General features: G+C 43.2%; 1 protein-coding gene across 1 annotated transcript in view; it reads left to right on the top strand.

Moving 5' to 3' along the window:
• Nucleotides 1–594: 594 nt before the first annotated feature.
• LOC124804929 (neuroendocrine convertase 1-like) overlaps nt 595–23,740 on the top strand; it is a 499,313-nt gene continuing 476,167 nt past the window's right edge. The window contains exon 1 of the mRNA XM_047265304.1: nt 595–712. The gene's annotated coding sequence lies outside the window, so the exon portion shown is untranslated. The remainder of the gene's footprint in view (nt 713–23,740) is intronic.

Here is a 23,740-nt window from a genome sequence, read left to right on the forward strand (position 1 = left end):
TACCCTTCATTCGATCCCTGCGAAACCCTACATGTAAGCAGGGTAATCCACGACCGCATGTTGTAGGTCCTGTACGGGCCTTTCTGGATACAGAAAATTTTCGACTGCTGCCCTGGCCAGCACATTCTCTTGATCTCTCACCAATTGATAACGTCTGGTCAATGGTGGCCGAGCAACTGCCTTGTCACTATATGCCAGTCACTACTCTTGATCAACTGTGATATCGTGTTGAAGCTGCATGGGCAGCTGTACCTGTACACGCCAACCAAACTCTGTTTGACTCAATGCCCAGGCGTATCAAGGCCGTTATTACGGCCAGAGGTGGTTGTCCTGGGTACTGATTTCTCAGGATCTATGCACACAAATTGCGTGAAAATGTAATTACATGTCAGTTCTAGTATAATATATTTGTCCAGTGAATACCCGTTTATCATCTGCATTTCTTCTTGGTGTAGCAATTTTAATGGCCAGTAGTGTAGTTACCAGTTGTTGGGCGCAGCGGCACCCCGCAAGTCGTGAATTATTGACACAGATCTGGATTTGGGGAGGCGGAGCTCTCCGTGCCGTTCCGGCTGGGATTATATGAGCCCGGCCCGCGTCCTTGCTGCTGCCACAGACACCTGTTCATTAGTGCCGCAGACGCCCACCGCAGCTGTTGTCTTCTGCTGCTACTGCCGCCGCTGCTCTGCTGCCACGGGAGACTAGATCACAGGTGAGCGCCAAACTCTCCACTCTTACGCCGAACATTGGCATTCGAAGCAAAAATGTCTAATACTCATGAGTTCCAAAATGCATACCTTAAGAGATATGAGCACTTGTTCATCTACGCTACTGTGAAGCACATCTATTCTCCTGAACAACTGCTCGGAGCTCTAAAAGCGTGCATTTTATAGATGATGTTTACAAGACTTTTCTGCAACGAATGATCGTTCCAGTCATATCCCTGAATATTGACGGTTCCTCCTGGGATACCCTGTATAGGGTGGAGAAAAACCACGGCATTAGCATCAGCAGAACGGAGGGGTGTCAGACGAATCGAACAAATTGTTTCAAATAACCCGTGACCGTGTGATGTCCGTCTATCTGAGGTTACTGCCATAAAACGACAGTCAGTCAGCGACGAGCACACACAAATTTGTTCGATAAGCAAACGTGTCTGGGTGTAAGTAACCGTACATTTTTTTCCTTCAAACATTTGTTCTACGTCAAGTTTTCCGTAAAAGAATGGTCATTGACGAAAGAAAAGTACTTAAAATTTAATTTCTGATTTCTGTTCCAACATCGCCTCAGTGAGCAATTATTACTGTATTTGTTAGAATAAATCTTCATTCGTTGCCTCTGTACATTACCAAAAAATTAAACATGTGACCTTTAGATGACATCGTTAATAACGCTGCACCTTACAGTACCACATGTCAACTATGTGCTACAGTGGTGTTCTGCAAAATACTTCGTTGTCCCAAAAAATTTATGGCATTGGAGTATTTTTTGCATAGTTGATTTAATAGCGAAGCCTTACACAGTAAACGCAACATAAAAACCACACCTAATGTAACCAGCCATAGATAGAAATTTTAAGTTCGCCTGGCTTTGAGCGTTCAGCTGAAACCATTGTCCTGAGTTAATTTGATTAGTAAGAGCACTATTTACACATAAAAGAGTTTCAGTTGGAAAAATTAATTAAACGCGCACCCTCCGCGCCCTCGTAGCTAATTCATTGTCATTTTACGGCCGTTGCTCCATATTTCTGACGTGTGATAGTTCAGAAAATTTTGACACCCCCTACCCATTTCTGACTTATTATCGTGTGATTTTTCTCCGCGCTGCACTTCAGGTTACCTAAAGTATTTAAAAGTAGACCTGCTTCTTCCCAAAAGGAATCCATACCTGAAAACTATGTAATGAATTTCTGTTCTTGACGCCAAAGGGAGGAATGAAGAGAGGTTGTAGATAATTTAAAATTCAGATGGAAAATCAAAGCAATTATTAAAGAGAATGTTTTGCGAGATAATATATAAGTCGATTTCGAGAGGCTTTGATCGAAGCATTACTCTTTCTCCTTTTTCTCATATCTGATCGATATCACTGTTTCATTTAGAGATGAACAATTCATGTATGAGCGACAGCATTGTCCAGTGCGGTGTTGCGACATTAGCGTGTGAGAACGTCTACAAATTTGTGTTTTGCGGATTCGTATGCCACAACACTAATCAGCAGATGGCCGAAGTTCATAAATGAAACCCGCCATTATAAATATAAAAAAAATACTTCCCCGTAGCAGTAATAGAAAAGGACAGGCTACGAACTCAATTAGAGGCTTGAGAAGCTTATATTTTTAGTCACTTTGCGGAGGCACGAACACATCCCTTACGCTAAGCACAATAAACGAACATGCTTTAATACCTTTTCAGTTGCTTGAAATTAGTATGTCGATATAGAAAAAGGACAATGCGTCTTCTTTGGCTGTTTTTGCTCTTTCGATAAAAACTGCTGAAAAAAATGAATACGTACTATTTAGTTTTAAGGATATCTAATAAACCAAAAACATATTAGCAAGGCAGTACACTTAGGTAGTTAAACATATATCCAAAGATTGACGTGGTTACGTCAGTATGGACGAAAAAGTGTACTTTACATTGCTCTCTCCGTCATTTGTACAATTTTAAATTAAAAAAAAGGTATAATCGAGAGCGAAACTACAACTTTATGTAATTTACTTACATAAACATGGTGACTTCGCCCAGTCTGAAATACTTAACGTTAGTAATACCACAGGTACTAAATTTCGTACTTTCTAAAAAATATTTATCTTATACAACTCATCTGCACCAGCTCTTCGTTAGTAAGTACCTACGGTAGTTTGTATTCAAGCAAGATACACCCTAAGACAAAAAACAAGACTCATCACGAAGGAATTATCCGAATGCACCGGAAATCGCTGCATGTGATGCACATGTATAGACGAACAAGTGATCAGAATTTCAGAAAGAATCGGTGATACAAATGCATAAATTGAACAAGTTAGTAAAGCGTTGGTCCACATCTGGCGCTCAGTCAAGCAGTTATTCGTCCATGCAGAAACTTGCAGAATTGTTGGATGATCCCTCGGGGGATACCGTGCCAAATCTGTCCAGTTGGTGCGACAGATCGACCAAACCCCGAGTTGGCTCGACGGCTCTACCCAAATGCTCCAGACTTAGCTGGCCAAGGTAGGGTTTGGCAAGGACCAAAACAAGTAGTAGAAAACCACGCCGCGTGCCGGCTGGCATTGTCTTGCTGAAATGTAAGCCCAGGATGGCTTGCCTCGAAGGGCAACAAAATGGAACGTTGAACATCGTCTACATACCTGTCCTTCCTATTTTACGAGCTGCATGGCGGATGACAGTCACGTTACTATTCCACCGCAGTCCGAGGCGTCTCAAGACATGTCTTCGGCTTGGGATCTCATACTGACTGGAATAGAATTGTCATCAATGATGAGTCCCTCTTCGAACTGAGCCCCGACGACCAGCAAAGGGGAGCATTATGAGCTGGTCGCTCCTACAAGCTCGTGGTTTTGACGACCTACCACACCAATTGGACAACTACTGGAGGACATCCAAAAACTCTGTTAGTGAGGGGCCAAGCCGAATAAGTGCTTGCATAAGGGGCAGAGATGGACAAACAAGTTATTGACTTGCTCATGTTGTGAATATCGTTCTCTTGAATAAATCACCAAAGTTTTATGAAATTGTAAGCATTTGCGTCTCTTTAGTTGTTCATCGCGCCTATTTATTTCCATTCCATTCAGATAATTCGTTCGTCGTTTGGCTGCTTTTTCTTCCCCAGGGCTTATCTTGAGTAATAACATTGTACTTTTCCGCGACGAGCCGCGCAGTTTGCACGCGTGGTTTGATGCGCCATGCACGGATTTCGAGGCTCCTCCCGCCCGAGGTTCGAGTCCTCCCTCGGGCATGAGTGTGTGTGTGTGTGTGTGTGTGTGTGTGTGTGCTGTTCGTAGCGTAAGTTAGTTTAAGTGACGGAATCGCTTTCTATTTATCGGGTGAAAAAAAAAGTATGCTCTAGCCCTGTTTGCCTTATCGCGATTTTCATTCGATTTGACTCTTCATCCGTAAGTTTAGCCCTCAAGCACTATGCTTTCTGTGGCTGATTTGTTATGGATCGGTCGACAAGGTGCCGCTAAAAAATGGTTCAAATGGCTCTGAGCACTATGGGACTTAATATCTGAGGTCATCAGTCTCCTAGAACTTAGAACTACTTAAACCTAACTAACCTAAGGACATCACACACATCCATGCCGAGGCAGGATTCGAACCTGCGACCGTAGCGGTCGCGCGGTTCCAGACTGAAGCGCCTAGAACCGCTCGGCCACAGCGGTTGGCTATGCCGCTAAAAATACTGTCTCGGAACTGGCTTTTGTTTTGCAAGCCTGGTACAGAGGCCTTAAGATGGAAAATTGTTCAAATTTTAACAACCTGTATGTTTCTATTGCTTGTGTCACGTTATCGAACAAGAAGATTGCACCAGATGCCTTGTGACGCGTGCTTATCCAGCTTGTAGGTAAACAGGGGGATTCAGCTGCCTCGACCTATTTGTTTTATGCAGCCCGCAATGCCTTCGAAAACCATGTTGAGGAGGAGACTAGTGTTTGACGACCCGTCGACAACGAGGTCATTAGGAACGTATCACAAGCTCGTATTAGGGAAGGATGGAGAAGAAGTCAACCGTGCCTTTTCAAAGGAACCATCCCGGCATTTGCCTTAAACTATTCTGGGACATCACGGAAAACCGAAATCAAGGTGACCGGACGCGGCTTTGAACCGTCGTCCTCCCGAATTCGAATCCAAAGTGCGAAACACTACACTACCTCGGTCGTTGATAACCAAATCTCCATAGTCTCTAGGTCACTAGGTGCAAACTATTTGTCTTACAGAAAAAATGAACGTGACATTTATGTAGTAAATTTAATTTAGTTAAATTCTGTACTGGAAACGGTCACAGTGTCCGAATTGAAGACAAACGCCCCATGATGACCTTAAAACGCGGTTTTCTTTAGTAACTCGAAAATAACTTCCTCTATCGGAATGGTATCCCACACAAAATTTAACTACAATAATTTTCCAAGACAAGAATTCCCGTTCATTTTTCTTGTAGAACTAAAAGTTTTAAAGAAGCGAGTGCATCTGGTACATGGCATTCGAAGGCATTGTGGATTGCCCTCCCGCCGGAGGTTTGAATCCTCTCTAGGGCATGGGTGTGTGTGTTGTCCCTAGCGCAAATTATTTTAGGTAATGTGTAAGTCTATGGACAGATGACCTTAGCAGTTTGGTCGCTTAGGAGTTCACACACACACTGTGGACTACACAAAAACCATGGGTAGGAGCAGCTGAAAAGTCTGTATAAGTAGCCATCTAAACACAGCATGTGCAGATACCACTGGGGTGTGAACGTGGCTACTTTGACGGCGAGGGTATAAATAGAAAAAACATAGAATATTACATTGAATTCATCAGGAAATCCTTTTCACAGTTAAATTTCCCATGCTGACAGCTACTCTTTGTCGGTACTGCTAATTGGATCACACTGAAACCATTTGATCGATTTCTCGCTCTCTTCGCGTGTTGCAGTCAGTTACTGCGCAAATGTCTACGTAATTAATGGTGGCGTGAGCTCTGGATATTTTTAAACTATCTGACTTGACACCAAGTATTGCTAGTTCAATTTTTTTTTGTTTCACTGAAGCTGTGTTGCTTCCTCACTTTTATGGCTAAACGATAGTCCACCGGTTGACATGTCCGACCGTATTTGACATGTATTCGGAAAAGCTCTGATGATACACAGTTGGCCCACAAATAACGCTTTTGTTGCCTTATCTACAAATATGAACTTCTAAAGTGAAATGACGCGAAACTGCCGTCACCTATGCCCTGTTGTACATGAACCGTAAATTATTCCACTAGAGTGCAAGTGTGTGGTGAGCCTCAATTTCAATCGGGTTGGTGGATCGTGGCACATATTATTAACGTAAGAACCAAAACTCATAAGTACTGTGTTCAATTTGAACGCGACTAATTTCGTAAACAATACCAGGGGTAGACAAAACTTGATTGCTGCCTAGAAAAATTTACGTTCCGCCGCTTTTTTTTTAATTTCCTTTCAATGACGTGAGTGCCAAAAGCTCACTAATAAATTGGAAAATGACTGCACCGTTTAGGTTTTAGCTGTAGTAACCGCGTGCTATGTTACTATCAAGAGACGTTAAAAATATGCCAGGGTTGCAATCACGTACTACCTGCAAAAAAACGAAAAGGTTTACGTGTTTTGGAGGTGATCATTAAAACCGGCTTTGTCTGGCTATCTATTTTTTCTAATGTTCAATCTAACTCCTCCTCTCTCCTCCCTCTTTCCATCTCCTGGTTCCCACTTTGTTCTCCTCCTCTGTCTCTCTACCCATCCCTTCTCCCTTTATCCATCTCTCCTCCCTCATCCCTCTATCCATCAGCCCCTGTACCTCTCCATCACCTTCACCTCCACCCTATCTCTCTATCCATCTCCACCACTCCCTCTATCCATCTCCTCCAACCCTCATTCTCTGTCCACTCCTCCTCTTTCCTTTCTCGGTCCACCTCCTCCTGTCCCCTCTCCCTGCCCATTTCCTCCTCCTGTATCTCTATGTCCATCTTCTCTTCTTACTGTCTATGCCTATCTCCACCTTCCCCCTCGCTTTCTGTCCATCTCCTTGTCCTCCCTTCTCTCTCTACGTTATCACGCTCGCCATAACTGGAGGCTGGTGGTTCTTACACCGACAGTGTTTCTTTCCAGATTGTGGTTAATATGTGTACCAAATTTGATTACAATCGATCCAGGGACTTAGAAAGAGTTTTTTTCCCGTGGTTTTTCTCGCATATGCACATGTCAAGTACGTTTCACACAGATTTAAAGTATTTCCCGCGCAGTATTTGTTCACGTATTTCACGTGTTTGTCTAGCGAATTTCGCTCTGCATTTCCTTTATCAGGAAGTGTAACATTTAAGACGTCGTATCTCCTGAACAATGTGCTGCACGCCGAAATTATTTTGCAAGCACATCCAGTGATGTATTTGCCTACTGCCTGCCGAATGTGTTGCGAACAGATTGAATAGCAAAGAAGTAATAAATTAAAACGTCATGCATGATGCGGCAGTTTTTTTCGCATCTCCGTATTTGACGTCATATCTCCTGAACGATGTGTCGTACAATGATATATTTTCGTAGGTACATTGAAGTGTGGATAGTGTCTGCGAGAAGTGTTTTGAATGGAGTTTGTATAAACTAAGTAATACATTTAAACGTCTTGCATGATTCTCTAGTTTTTCATGCATTCTGTGTTCATGATGTCGTACCTCCTGATTTAAATGTCGTATAGTGGTATAATTTTTCTGGTACATTCAGTAGTGTAAGTGAATTCTGCTTGAAACATGTGTAACGAATACAATCATTATTAAAGAAGTAATAAATTAAAATGTCATATTTCATGTACAGATTTACTGCATGTTCAGCAAAAATGTAGCAAGCTACAAACTTTCTTCTGTTCATAATTTAGAGGGTGTTGTCAGGAGAAATAGTTTCGTAAAGGTGTGAAATTAAGTGTAAAGTGTGTTGTTCAAGTCCATATGTGCTCTCATTCTCAAACAACTGGATAACGGAAGCACTGGTACTCTCGCGGCGTGGCCAACACTGCTTTTTCAGCCCTAACCACCCCGTTTCATAGGTGGGTGGTTTTTACCCACATAGTCTTTTCAAACAGTAAATGATTCGTGTACCAAGTCTGGTTGGAATCGGACCAGTGCTTTGGGACGGGATGTGGAACATAGTACATACGTATATGCATACACTGATCAGCCAAAACATTATGTACACTGCCCACCGCTACGCTGACTCCCGCCTGGTGGTTTTGTGGGCACGTGACGCGGTAACGAAAATATGCAAGTGGAGCATAAAGCAACAAGCGATCACCCTAGCGAAGATATGAGCTCCAAACGTGGAAATCCATTGAGATAAGCGACTTTGACAATGGGCAGATTATCACTGTTCAAAGACTGTGAATGAGTGTCTCGAAAACGGCGAAGCTGGTTCAGTGCTACAGTGGTCGAAGACGTGGTGACAGTTGCGACCCGCCTGCGTTCCCTCATACTTGGTGTCTTCCCCGACGGAAATTTCATCTTTCACAATGTATAACCGAAAGTGTCTCGGAGCCAGAACTGTGCTGCGGAGGCTTGAGGAGCATTTTAGTGAACTCACATTGATATCTCGGTGGCCAAATTCGCTTGATGTAAATCCTATTGACCCCGTTTTGGTCACTATCGGGCACAATCACCGCGTACGGAAACCAGCGACCCTTTATTTACGCGAATTAATGACATTTGCGTACAACTTAAATGTCACATACCTCCAAAAGACCTACCCACAAACTGTCGAATCCCTGATACACAGAATTAGTGATGTATTTCGTTCCAGAGACGGACAAGCAAGCTATTACGCAGGTGGTCATAGTGTTTTGGCTCATCAGTGTATGAACATATATATATATATATATATATATATATATATATATATATATATATATATATATATATATATATATATATTGCATGGATTTCTTCATTGACTTCAAATCAATCTGCAGTTGATAATGTTTTCTCTAGTTGTCAGGTAAGGTTTTCCTATGCAGCATGTATTACATTAATATAGCTAGATGGGTTTTAGAGCCCAAACAAAAATTAATTAGATTGTGTTAGGACAATGAAAAAGAGCTCGTCCACTGCGTGCTACATATAGTAATGGAACAGTTTGGAGCTTACTGTATAGCTTTACTTATACAACTTATTAACCAGTTCGTAACATAGGCAACACATAAAATCTAAACCTAATATTAAGAAGCACGTGCAGCCGGTAACAACGGACTGCTTTCATTAACACATCAACCAACGCCTTTCGTGGAACGTAAAATAGTTGAATCCATAAGACAAAATCACTAAATTGAAAGAATAAGGCAGTTAGTTTGTGAAAAACATTAATTGATTCACAGGAAATGTATTCGTTTAGGAACGAGCTTGTGCTGCGAATAAGAATGAAGAAAATTTGTGCCACACTGAGACTAGAACCCGCATTTCTCGCGTTACGCGAGCGGTCACCTTAATTTTTTTTTTTTTTTGAAGGGAAAGAGTATTATCTTTTCCTTTTATTTGTGTATTTTTTACTCTACGGCCGTTTGTACATTTAAACAGGAACAATAGACAACTACCTTTTTGTTGGAACTACAAAATGAGATTGTACTTCAATTTCTGAAGTGCGAGTGTGCATATATATACGTTAAAAAGATACTTCTCCAACTATGTTTAAAATTAAAGCAAATCCTGGTTCACATATAACATTTAAGTGAAGTAAAATTTCAGGAACAACCACTTCATTATCATATTACAAACAATATTTCTGTATTGCTTGAAAGCTAATAAACTGAGCTAATGTTCATAAAGAAAGAAACACACAGCGCAATGAAGAATCGTATCTCCAATCCCACCTCTCCGTGCTCTGCCATCTGGGTATGCCTTCTCGTACGCATATAATATCCACCGATTCTTATCTTCCCCTCATTGTTTCTTCGCATCTGTAATTTAACTTCCGCGACCCTGGATTTTTCAGCTATGCGGAGGGTCTTCAAATGCACTCAATATGAAGTTAGAGAAATACTGTCGGTATTCCGGATTGCTCACGATCTTTAGATGTCGTTCCTGCAAAAAGGTCCAAAAGTCCATCATATCTCTGAACAACTAGAGAACCTCCTGGGCTCAACGCCACCTTACTGCATTCGTTTTAGTATGTGGGTATGGTGTTCAGTGTATTGAACCGGGGAGCTAGAAATGACGGAGAGGCTTCGTCCCTGCCGTAGCCCTCAGTGGTTCACAACCCCACAACAGGAAGCAGCAGTCCACTTACCCCACCAGCGACCCACACCGGACCCAGGGTTATTGTGCGGTTCGGTCCCCCGTTACCCCCCCCCCCCCCCCCTCGTCTCATACCAGACGAGTAACCCCAAATGTTTGCGTGGTAGAGCATATTTCCTCCACTGGAATACGGAAAGGTACATCGAGTAACCAGCGAGACAGCGTTTCACGAAAGGAGGAAAGAACCTAATGTGGAGACAGAAAGAAAAGACGGAGCTCTATTAAGCGACCCACGCGAAGTTCAGGATAGGTGGAAAGAGTATATCGGAAGTCTCCACAAAGCTGATCGAAGACCTTATGATATGCAAATTGAGAAGGAAGAAGTCGTAAGCGAAAAGGAAAGGGGAGATTTTATCCTAGTGTGGGAAATAAGTAAGGCTTTGGAGGAAAAGAGAAAGACGAAAGCGTTTGGTATAGACGACATTCCAACAGAAATCTTAAAGAGTTTGAGAGAAGTAGGTGAAAAGAAGTTCACCTCTCTTTTCAGCTACATCTACGACAAAGCGGAATAGCTTGAGGACTTACTTGTGTCCACACTTGTGTCCACAGTAACCTCAATCACAAAGATGATGAATTCAGAAAAGTCTGAAGGACACAGAACTACCAGCCTAATATCGTAGGTAGCAAAGGTTTTCGTAGAATTCTGAATAGAGGGCGACCAGGAAGGCTAGAAGAAGCACTCACAGAGGAGCAATATTGTGTCACAAGCTGGAAAGGGACGTGGGTTGCCAGTGGACTTCTAAGGGCTACTGGCGAAAGATATATAAAATGTCCAAGGAAGTCATTGCGGTTTTCATAGACCTCTAAATGGTCTTTGACTATGTGCAATGCGATAAGCTGACGGATATCTTGAAGAAGAAAGTGGAAGGATAGAAGACTGATTGCAAACCTGTACTTGAGTGAGAAGGCAAGGGTGCAATAAGGAAATGAGACCTCAAAAGACGGAAAGATCGGGGGAGGGTTCATACAGTGCTGTTATGAGTCACCAATCCTGTTTAACATTTATTTGGAGGAAATAGTGAAAACTTGTTTGGATGGGAAGAGAGGCGTCAGGTTAGATTGATGGGCATTAGAATGCATAAGATTTCCAGACGACATGGTGATTCTGGCAGAAATTGAAGATACACTGATTCAAATGCTACATGATCTGACTGGTTCCTGTATAGCAAAGAGTTTGAAACTAAATAAAAAGGAAACGAAAGGCGTGGTTATAAGCTTCAAGAAAAGAAGAGTAAAACCATGGAACAGGTGAAAGTATTCAAGTATTTAGAAAGCTGGATTAGGGAAGATATACATTGTGAGAAAGATAACAGGGACAGATTGGCGTGGCAAAAGATGCGTTTCAACAGCAGAAAAGACTCTTAGCTAGTTGTTTGAATCAAATGATAAGAAAAACATAATAAAATGCGTTAAAATTTCTGTCATCTGTGCTGTTACGCTCGATTTAGATGTAACAAGTATTGCGCATGGGCTATAGTAGCACTTATCAATAAATTGTTATTGCGCCTAATTATTCAGCCAATTGTATTACTTAACATTTATTTCGTAGTTTCAGTGCATTTGCAAACGCTTACACTACGCAGTAGCGATGTTCGGCGTAGATTTCCAAAAATCGTAACAGATCCCGCAATTAAATTAATCTTTACATCACACAAATTCTTCCTCATTAATTTCACATAGTAGAGTTATCTCAAAGAAAGGCTTACATATCTTATATATACAACACATATGATAAACTAAGACCACCCCAAATGAATTTGACTCCAAAACATTTAACTTACACATTTTATGGAAAATATTCTTACCTTTACACCGAAGAAACATTATCAGTCGACCTCTGCACACCAAAATTATCCCTAGTGTTTATCCCACATCCATGCACCAAAAATGCTCGTCTTATTCTTTTTGTACATCACGATACTATCAACCTTCAAAACTATCACAAAAATCCTACTTACTAAACATAAAGTACATACACAAATGTACTTAAATCTATACACGTATATCACATCCTTATTTCTCAATGTGTGACTGCACTACTGCTGCCTTTCGTAATATTTTCCTCGCCAGTGCACGTACATTTTAGCCTTTTAGATGTTGTTTTCCTCTACCGTCTCTGCTGCTCAAATTCGAGGCATTATCTTCGTACCTCTATGTAGGTACAAACTAACTTTCTAGAGACTGGCTAAACATGTTTTCTGAATCAGGAATCGGATTTATTCCGTATTACAATCATTACTCTTGACAAAACTCACAGAAGCCGCTGAAAATTATTTCTAGAGTTAAGAAACGCATACATTTTCTCACTGCAAACTTTACTCTCGCTAAATCGCTCTTAAACGGTTGAAGCATTTCTTCCGGAAATAAGATATGCACACACTTTCACATTACACAGGTTATTCTCGAAAATAGGTCGCACTTTATTATTTTTTTTCCTTTCTTCAAACAATTGTCCTTTACCACATCATTTTCACTGGATCTCCGTTTATTTTCAAATTCCATGACAAACGTATTAACTACCGAAAAATCTCCAATATTACAATCATCTTTATACAGTGTGGTCCAACTCCTCTCTGGCTGGACATGGGGGTTGCACCCCTCTACCATCCTCCATACCTACAAATCCTTAATCCGTCCCATCCTCTGTTATGCCAGTCCTGCCTGGATATCTGCCCCCCCCCCCCCCAAATTCTATAAGTCCCTCCAGATCCTTTAGCGTCATGCACTCCGCCTCGCCTTCTGTATACGCCTCCTGTCCCCCATGCGGATCCTCTATGATCTCTTTCCTTTCCCCCAATTCGGAAGGACAATGGTTCAATCCTGCGTCCGGCCATCCTGATTTAGGTTTTCCATGATTTCCCTAAATCAGTCCAGGCAAATGCCGGGATGGTTCCTCTGAAAGGGCACGGCCGACTTCCTTCCCCATCATTCATTAATCCGATGAGACCGATGACCACACTGTCTGGTCTCCTTCCCCAAACCAACCAACCAACCTTTCCCCCATCTGCTCCTATTCCTCGAACATATCCGCATTCTCTACACCTCCCACCGTCTTGAACCCCCTCACCCCCTGGTTGCTCCTCTCCTCTCTCATCCCCCCCCTGCCACATCTTCACTGTTGTGTCCCCCCTACCCTCCATCTCTACACCCTACATCTCCTTTCCCAAGGTGGCTTCCATCAACTCCCTCTCCTGGATGATGCCCTCTCTCCCTCCATTTATCCCTCCTATCATCTCTGATCCCTACTCACCCTCCTTTCCTGGGCTTCCTCTTCCCCCCTTCTGTCCTGTATTCTCCCCACTAAACCTCTCCCTACCTCCATTCTCCCCCTGCCCCCCAAGTCCTTTTGTATTCCCCTCCTCTGCCTACCCCACTCCCTGTCGCGTCTGCCCAGCGCCCCCCCCCTCTTATGGGTCCTCATCCTCCATCAGCTCCTTTCCCGGCTCCCCCCCCTTCGCTTTTACTCTCCTTCCCCCCTTTTTTATTTTCCCATCATCTGTCCAGTTTCCCCCCACCTGCTCTCGGCTGTGGTATGTCACATTTGCCAACATTTTAGTGCAGTGTTCCAGTGACTATTCAGTGTTGTTCGTCTTTCTCGTGTTGTGAACAGAAACCATGCTGTCGCTAGCTGTGAATTTTATGTCCTTTGCGAACAGAAACCAGACTGTCGCCGTGTTTTTTTTTAATTGTCTGTCTACTGTTTTACCTGTATGCTTCATATGTATTTTATTAGCATCATGATCCTTCTGTTCTTTGTTTTAAGTTCCACGATTTTTTCGCCATGTTACTCTTAAAGTCTCTGATTTTATGGCCTGTTTTTATTATTTATTCTCTTCATCTTTTTAACAAAGTCTGTAAGATGAAGAGCGGCATACTAAGCTGCTGCCAGCCCGCCCCCTTGGGGGGGAATTGAAATTCAATAAAGGAAAAAAAAGAAAGAAAGCAGGTACGTTTGAACATTTTATTTCGGAAGTTCCAATGTGATACATGTACCTTTGTGAACTTATCATGTCTGAGAACGCATGCTGTTCGTGATTACCTGTAAATACCACATTAATGCAATAAATGCTCAAAATGATGTCCGTTAACTTCAATGCATATGGCAATACGTGTAACGACATTCCTCTCAGCAGCGAGTAGTTCGCCTTCCGTAATGTTCGCATATGGTTCAAATGGCTCTGAGCACTATGGGACTTAACTACTGAGGTCATCAGTCCCCTAGAACTTAGAACTACTTAAACCTAACTAACCTAAGGACATCACACACATCCATGCCCGAGGCAGGATTCGAACCTGCGACCGCAGCGGTCTCGCGGTTCCAGACTGTAGCGCCTAGAACCGCACGGCCACTCCGGCCGGCGTTCGCACATGCATTGATAATGCACTGACGCATGTTGTCAGGCGTTGTCGGTGAATGACGATTGCAAATATCCTACAACTTTCCCCACAGAAAGAAATCCGGGGACGTCAGATCCGGTGAACGTGCGGGCCATGGTATGGTGCTTCGACGACCAATCTACCTGTCATGAAATATGCTATTCAGTACCGCTTCAACCGCACGCGAGCTATGTGCCGGACATCCATAGTGTTGAAAGTACTTCGCCATTGTGTCACGCAGTGAAACATCTTGTAGTAACATCGGTAGAACATTACGTAGGAAATCAGCATACATTGCACCATTTAGATTGCCATCGATAAAATGGGGGCCACTTATCCTTCCTCCCATAATGCCGCGCCATACATTAACCCGCCAAGGTCGTTGATGTTCCACTTGTCGCAGCCATCGTGGATTTTCCGTTGCCCAACAATGCATATTATGCCGGTTTACGTTACCGCTGTTGGCGAATGACGCTTCGTCGCTAAATAGGATGCGTGCAAAAAATCTGTCATCGTCCCGTAATTTCTCTTGTGGCCAATGGCAGAACTGTACACGACGTTCAAAGTTGTCGACATGCAATTCCTGGTGCATAGAAATATGGTACGGGTGCAATCGATGTTGATGTAGGATGCTCTACACCGACGTTTTTGAGATTCCCGATTTTTGCGCAATTTGTCTGCTACTGATGTGTGGCTTAGCCGCGACAGCAGCTAAAACACCTACTTGGGCATTATCATTTGTTGCAGGTCGTGGTTGTCGTTTCACATGTGGCTGAACACTTGCTGTTTCCTTAAATAACGTAACTATCTGGCGAACGGTCCGGACACTTGGATGATGTCGTCCAGGATATCGAGCAGCTTACATAGCACACGCCCCGGTGGACATTTTATCACAATAGCCAAACATCAACACGATATCGACCTTTTCCACAATTGGTAAACGATCCATTTTAACACGGGTAATGTACACGAAGCAAATACCGTCCGCACTGGCGGAATGTAAGGTTTCTATTTAAAAAAAAAAAAAAAAAACGCAGTTGATATCCGTTTGACCTATGGCAGCGCCATGTAGAGGGCCAACCATAGCGCCATCTCGTTTCCCCCTTCAAGCTAGACAAGTCTCGTTCTTTGTAGTTTTTTCGTTTGACGCTTATATCGTGAGATATTCGTCCCGGTCGCTATCAATGGACCACCCTGTATAAATAATTCGATACATGTTTCACATTAGCTTCATCATCCCTCCTCTCCGTCTCTCTTGTCATTTTATATTTATTATCGTCCCAACAAGAAGGAATAACATCTTTCTGCATTAAAGAAAACGATCTCCTGTCTACCACACAATATTGATGTTCATCTCTGAACATCCACTCGGAATTAATGTCTCCATCAAGAGCCATCGGTTCATCCTCCTCAGTAGAAATAAACCCATAAATTCCTTTCTTCTAAATATCTGTGTCAGTAGGCTTAACATTTAGACACACAACTTCATCACCTAAAACGTCCACTTCAGCTCCTCTGAAAAATAAATCACTTGCTTCTGCAGATACAGCATTGATTCATCTCCTGTTGACGAGACCACTGCTCGTGCCTTGGCAGGTATTTTAACCTATTTCCAGCAATACAAAAGAAAAATTATCTCTACCAGCTAACGAAACCACTACTGTGCTGCCTTCACTGACATATTCCCGAGAAATCTTCTCGAGATAGATTTAAGGATCTCTCAATGTTTTCTTTCCATTCTTTAGGTTCTTCGCCTAGTTGTGTACTTTCCCTTATATCGCTATAACTGAATAGCACTTCCCCATACATTCAACCTCCGCCCAGTCCGTATTCACTTCTGTCTCACTTCCGTACACAGAATATTCCACCAGACGTATATCCATTCTATCTTTCTCCTCTCCAGTATAAAATAAAATGTCTAGACCCATGTCCTCATTATCTAATTCAAAACTGTATGCTTCTAAATTCAGCGCATTCTTTTTTTACTGATCCACTTCCCGCCGCCCCAGAATTCTTTTAGATTGTTAACTTTACCCACCTCCGACATTTTAGCCCCGTCTGATACATCATCATACACAGCCAAATCACATCCATCACATGTCCGTTTACTTTCCAATAGCCAGCCGCTGTAGTGGAGCAATTCTGAGCGCTTCAGTCTGGAACCGCGCGACCGCTTCGTTCGCAGGTTCGAATCCTGCCTCGGGCATGGATGTGTGTGATGTCCTTAGGTTAGTTAAACTGAAGTAGTTCTAAGTTCTGGGGGACTGATGACCTCAAATGTTAAGTCACATGCTCAGAGCCATATGAACCATTTGAAATTGCTAATATAGTTCTCCACCTCCTGACCTGAGATGTGGCACAGGTCAATTTTCGACCTCTCACAATTCTTTAGCTGCCCATTCAGCACTAGTCCCTCAAAGATGTGCTAACGATACTTATATCAAAATGTACAATCTCAAAGATATTGTAAAACCTTATTATTAATACAAACCCATTCCTCAGTGAAAAACATAATTTCAGTTTGCACCTTGTTTCGTCACTGGCTTCGCCCTCAACAATATTTATACATTCTACATCTTTCACCTATCAATCAGTTACTTCTTCCGCTAATTCACCGCTTGCTTGTCTACTTGTCTACTCAAGAGTACTTTGCTCTGGCTCGCAGCACCATCACACATTTCATCTTGTGACGCATCGTTATCAATTCCTTGTGGTTCCCCATACCGGATCGACTTTGCCATCAACCTTTTCAATTTTTCCGATGTCTTCATTACTTGGACTTTCAAATCTCCCCCTCTGTCTATATCGCACAGGGCCTATTCCAAGTGCTTTCATATAGAGTAACTGCTAAACAGAATGTGTTTTTAATGTTTGTAGACAAAAAGAAGAAGGCAAGTTTGAAAATGTTTCACCTTTCTTCGTTTTAAAGGGTTTAGACTGTATTGCCAATATTTTAAAATCTTACAATAAATTGGAAAATGGACACTGTTGTTGAAACTTCTAGCTCCAAAAACAAGCATCGAACTCCAGAAATCTAAATGCTTCAGGGAATATGCAATCGAAACAGAGTTACACAACACCTTGAACTACAGCAAGGGTATTGTACCGTGCAGGGATATCATTGACATCCTCAAGGAGGAACTCAATCTGAAGGACTCTACAAGGCGTTATGGATGTGCAAAATATAATGAAATGGGTAGATGGCCTGGTGGTCAAATCAGGTTCCTTTATTCTTTCCTACAGTAGCCCGACACCTCGAGAGCGAACCAAGGCAGGTCTTCCTTGCTTAAATGTGCGACAATGGCTTTTGTTCATCTTCTCTGAAGTGTACAAGCAGCTTATTCCAAAAACCGTTGCCTCTACACAAACAGAGATTGCTAATGTCGGTAATACTACCTGCGTTTGTCAGTGCCGTTGTAAAGGTGCTATTTTTCTGGAACAAATGCTGTACCCAGGACATCAGATGACGCCACAGTTCTCGACATTGAAGAGCTTCCAGTACCTTAGAGGAAACACTATAGTAAACAGGCCGCCACTGCCACTACCCGTGCCACGGAAGTTCCTACGAAGCATCTTACGGCAAAAAAACCAAATGGAAATCATCAACCACAGAAGAAGACAGCTCGTAGACTGGCGCACCATGTAGACTTCGCTGTCCCTGACGGTTCTAATGATTCGACTTTGGAGTAAAGTGCCATATGAATTCTACTTGGACAACTATCTAACACCCAGGCTAAGCCTCCATCCCATACAGGATCCCTAGCACAGAAGTGAGACAGGGCGGAAGAAAATCTTCACCGGTAAAGGGTTCCCGTAGTTTAGTGTAACATCACTGGGTTAAGGACCGATGTGGACGAACTGAAACGCCTAGTGCAGTTATGCCCCCTGTGCCTGTGTTTACAGGACACACATTTAAGTTCTATTGATGCCCCTTTGCTGCGAGAGTATGCCTTTCACTGTATTAATGACTGAGAAATGGGCCAAGACAGGGACAGTTGTGTTTGTCACTAACGGATATCACTCCTCTGCTGCAGCCCTGGTTAGTAACCTGCAAGCAGTTGTCATTTACGTTGATGTGGGACAAATGACCACAGTATGCTCTTTGTATTATTTACAACAGAAAATGATAGATTCTGAGGATCTCGCAGATCTTATGAGCCGTATCCCCTGACCATTTCTTCTTCGCCATTTTCTTGTACTTTTGTCCCACGTCGGTGCAGGGTCCAGCACGGTTATTAATTGATTTGGGATGGTTAAGGGATGGCTGGTTGCCCTAACTGTTGCACCCCATTACCGTCTGGGACGGAATATGTGCACAACTAACTGTCTGTGTGTGGTGTTACTCAAGTGAAGGTGGGCGAAAGTTTTCTAAATTTTTGCGAGTCATGTATCTGAGGCAGGGCTTGGTTACAAGTCCAGTATTCACCTTGTGGAATGTGGGAAACTACACTGAGGCTAACTGGCAACTGACCCTGGTCGTTAATCCAATAGGCAGATTCTGTCCACAGCTAGTGCACCTCCCCACTCAGGAATCGGCGCTTTAACGCACATGATTATCTAGATGGGTTGCTACTGCGAGACTTGAATTCTCAATAACGTATTATAGAGCTCATATTTTACCTGTTCGAGTTTTAAACTCAGGTATTGTGCGTTCTCAATAAGGACATTGCCATTCATTTCTACGCTGCTACTGGTTCGTTCTCAGCCACAGTCCACTCTTTCTGCTAAACAGTAGTCACAGAATCTTCTCAGTGGGAAGTAGCTGATTTTATTCCAGCGACCATTTCTCACTTTGGATTCACCTACCTTTCACCTCGAAAGAGAGCCGCCGAAATGGATGATTAGCAGAGCTAAGTAGATGCTGTTCAACCACCTGGCTACGTTTGAACACAGAGGCAGCGTTCATGAATTGCTGGTTCCAGTCGCATGTGTGATCCACCACTCCATCAACGTATTCATCCCGAAGTCCTCAGGTCATCTTAGAAGGCAGCCTGTACCTTGCTAGGCTAAGGAATGCCGCTCAGCAATTCGAGATAGGTGTGTGGCTCTGCGACGGTTTAGCTGTCACCCAGCAGTGGAAAACCTTGCAGCTTTTCAGAGTCGTGAAACCCAAAACTTGACGCATAATCAACTAGAGCAAGATAAAGTCATGACACACGTTTCTGGACTCTATCAGCCGACCCACTCGATCTACCGAAGTGTGAGAATCTATCAGGAGGATTTCATGTAAATGCACTCTTTTACCAACAGCAGCGGTGCTGACCAGGGGTGCCTCCAAAGCCGCCTGGAGACATCATTGACAATGACAGAGCATTTTACGACGACCGCTGCCGTTGCTGGTCAGGTTCTAGCGTTCAGCCGCTACCACATGACCAAGAGATGCGAGTTGGGCTTCAGTTTTATAGTCTGACATGAGAGCTGGTTTCGACGGTCTGTGAGGGTCTTTGTACTGCGTCCAGTTCAAAAATAGTTCAAATGGCTCTGAGCACTATGGGACTCAACATCTTAGGTCATAAGTCCCCTAGAACTTAGAACTACTTAAACCTAACTAACCTAAGGACATCACACACACCCATGCCCGAGGCAGGATTCGAACCTGCGACCGTAGCGGTCACGCGGCTCCAAACTGCAGCGCCAGAACCGCTAGACCACCGCGTACTGCGTCCAGTGTCGACCAAATTTCGTGCAGCATTCTGAGACAATTTCCAGCAACATCAAAGGTAATTCTCCTCGATGGTTTTAGTTAGGTAGGCATACAGGACAATTTCCCATCTCGCAGAGAGAACCATGTTTGATACCTCTCCTCAATCCAAGAAAGGAGTTACCATGTGCCAATAGTTACACAGCGTCGCCTTCAAGAGCCGTGACGGCAAGACGTTGGAGTTAATGGTCAACTGCCGTGTGGTCTGTATGTTTGAGACGAGACAACTCCTTAGTTGATCGCATTGTGGATTCAGGAGATGTCGCTCCATTACCGACAACATGATCCAGCCAAAGGCGGCTATCCAGCAGTTTTTCCTAAGTAGACATAATTGATATTTTTTGACGTCAATAGCTTGTACAACATTACTTGGAAGCACAATATTCTCGGGCAGCTGCAGTAATGGCGCTTTGTTGACACTTCCCCATATTCATCAGCTTTTTTCGGCACTGAGTTGGTGGTACACTGTCAGTTGTGAGCTGGAGAATGGTGTTCCCCAGGAAAGTGTTTTGTCACCCACTTTATATGACGTATACGATAAGGAGTCCTGTGCAGTGCTTCTTATTTGTGGACGGTTCTACAGTTTTCTGTTCCTCCTCCAGTATACCATTCAGTTATAGCTTGCAGTGAGGAAACTGTAGAAGCGGGCTACAAAGATAGATTTTACACTTTCCTCAGATAAGTGTGTTTGCATCATTTTAATCGTTCTCGGCGTAATTTTTACTTGACTGATCCGCATATGAGGGACATCATTCTCAATCTGAAATATTCTGTGAGATTTTTGGGTCTCATTTGCGATTCCAAACTGTCGTGTTTACCAAGGACCCAGAAAGATCTTAATACATTCAAGTTGCTCACGGCCAAGTCCTGGTGAGAGGACACGGCGCATCTGTTTCATTTTTATAGAACTTTTGTGAGAACAAGTCTAGACTATGGATGCACGGTGTACAGATCAGAGAGACGTTCTCACCTGAGAACTTCCAGCGCTATCAACCATGAGGGGATCATGTTGGCCATTGGTGCTTACGGCAACATCCTCATCCACAGTCTCTGTGCTGAGGCTAGGGAACCACCACTCACCATCTGGCGGCAGCTCCTAATGATGGGTCAAGCAATAAGTTCTACGCCGCTCCCAATTCACTGGCCATCCGTACTGTTGCCCATCCAGTTATGGAACACCTTTTTCTAAATCGTCGGCAAGCAACGAAACAGTTTTGGGTCCATGTGAAATATATGCTGGGGACAGTCGATAAGTGGCAACTTCAAATCCAGACCCAGATTTGGAACCGATTTCCACCCTGGTCACTGTAGATACAAGGATTAATTTTAGATTTTGTACGGTACATGATAGGTGGTACTTCTGCGTCTCTTTTAAATACCGCATTTTACCCCATTTTAAATAAGCACCACAACAATTTATCTGTTTTTACGGATCTACATCTACATATATGCTCCGCTAGCCCCCACACTGTCTGTGACGGAGGGCACAAATCGCGCCAAAGTGATATTCCCCCCCCCCCCCCCCCCCCCCCGCCCCCCTTGCGGATCGCGCGAGGGAAAAGACGACTGACTGAACGCCTCAGTACGAGCTCTAATTTCCCTTATCTTTAAATGCTGATTTGAATGTTGGTAGTAGTAATATACGCTCTACATTCTCGGCGAACATCGGATTTCGGAATTTAGTGAGCAGCCCCTTCCGTTTAGCCGCGCGAAGTGGTCCTACGGTTAGAGGCGCCATGTCACTAACTGCGCAGCCCCTCCCGCCGGAGGTTCGAGTCCTCCCTCGGGCATGGGTGTGCGTGTTGTTCTTAGCGTAAGTTAGTTTAAGAAGTGCGTTAAGTTTAGGGACCGAGGACCTAAGCAGATTGGTCCCTTAGAAATTGACATACATTTGAACATATTGAACCTTCCATTTAGCGCGTCGTCTATCTGCATGTATGTCCCACTTCAAACTTTCTATGAGATTTGTAATGCTCTCGCGATGGCTAAATGTACCAGTCACGAATCTTGCCTCTCGTCTTTGGACCTTCTCAATCTCTTGAATCAGACCCAACTGGTAAGGGTCCAATACAGACGAACAGTACTCTAAGACTACACGAACGTATTGTAAGCACTTTGTTGAACGACTGCATCGCTTCAGCATTCTACCGATAAACCGAAATCTAGTGATCGCCTTGCCTGTTACTTGTGTAATCTGATCATTCCATTTGAGTTCATTTCGAATAGTCACACCCAGATACATGACGGACGTTACCGCTTCCGAAGACTGGGCATTTATTTTCTACTCTTACATTAATGGGGATTTTCACCTTGTTATACGCAGTACGTTACACTTACAAATATTGAGAGATAACTGCCAGTCATTACACCACGCATTTATTTTCTTCAAATCCTCATTGATTTGTTCACAACTCCCGTGTGATACTACTTTCTTGTGGACTACATCATCATCGGCAAGCAGTGTAATGCCGCTGTCAATACCATCAACTATATCAGGGCTTCACAATATACGTGCTCGCGGAGCAAGCTGTGAGCAGCTAGGCGCGAGCACGGAGCAGAGCGAGCACGCTACCCCCACTACCGGACCAGAGCTGAGAGTGGGGAGAGTCACGTGGGGCACACAACAGCTGCCGCCAGTCAATGTAAATCCGCGGCCACCTGCAGGGATATCACTCACGAATTATTACTGAGACCAATGAAACAAATAAAGGAGAATGTACACGTACCACATAATTTTATTAGCTTAGTGTATGCCTCTACATTCGTATTAATTTGTGAACTGTTACACAATACAAGGTGTCACTGAAGTGTGGGATTCTCTGTTTTCTTGTACTTTTTGCCCTTTACAATTGCGTCTATGTTCGGAGTAATTGTTCTTGTGCATTGTAGGTGCAGCGTGCAGTTTAAATTTCGATCAGACAATGCATTTCTCAGGCGCGTCTTGTTACATTTCATTGCAGAGAACAGTTATTCACAAACATACATGGAACCGAACATTGATATTATTGTAGCCGCCAGTTTGTGGAAATGAGGAAATCTATCCTGAGGGAAGTGTCTGTAAAATTCCGAAATGTTTTCCTTGTTCTGAAATTTGTCTCTGTATTCTCCGTCACACTGCAGGTCAATAATTTCTAGTTGCAGCTCAGGACGAATCTCTTCAATATTCGCTGAATATGGAGAGGAGAACAGATCAGAATCACTGTCTAGTGCTGTCAGATATTGAAAGCGTTGATCAAATTCTTCCTTAAGGGCAACTAAACTATGTGAATAACGCTCACAGTCTTTGTGAACATCTTGCATGGATGATAATTTAGGAAAATGAGCTAGATTTCCTGTTTCCAGCTGACTCACCCAAAGCGTCAATTTCATTTTAAAATCTCGTATTCGATCTATGAAATGAGTAATTAGCAGATCTTTACCTTGTAGTGAAATGTTGAAAGCATTCAGATGGCTAGTTAAATCTGCTAAGAACGCGAGATCACATTTCCATGAAGGCTCTTTCAATTCAGGAACACACATTTATTTTCATGAACATATTTATCTCATCTAACAGGCAAAAATTAGTTTTAATAATTCGCCACGACTAAGCCAGCGGACCTCGGTGTAATAAGGCAGGCTACCATACTGGTTTTCTACATCCTCAAGAAAGCTTTTAAATTGTCTGTGTTGTAGCCCATGC

Source organism: Schistocerca piceifrons, chromosome 7, assembly GCF_021461385.2.
Source record: "Schistocerca piceifrons isolate TAMUIC-IGC-003096 chromosome 7, iqSchPice1.1, whole genome shotgun sequence".
NCBI lineage: Eukaryota > Metazoa > Arthropoda > Insecta > Orthoptera > Acrididae > Schistocerca > Schistocerca piceifrons.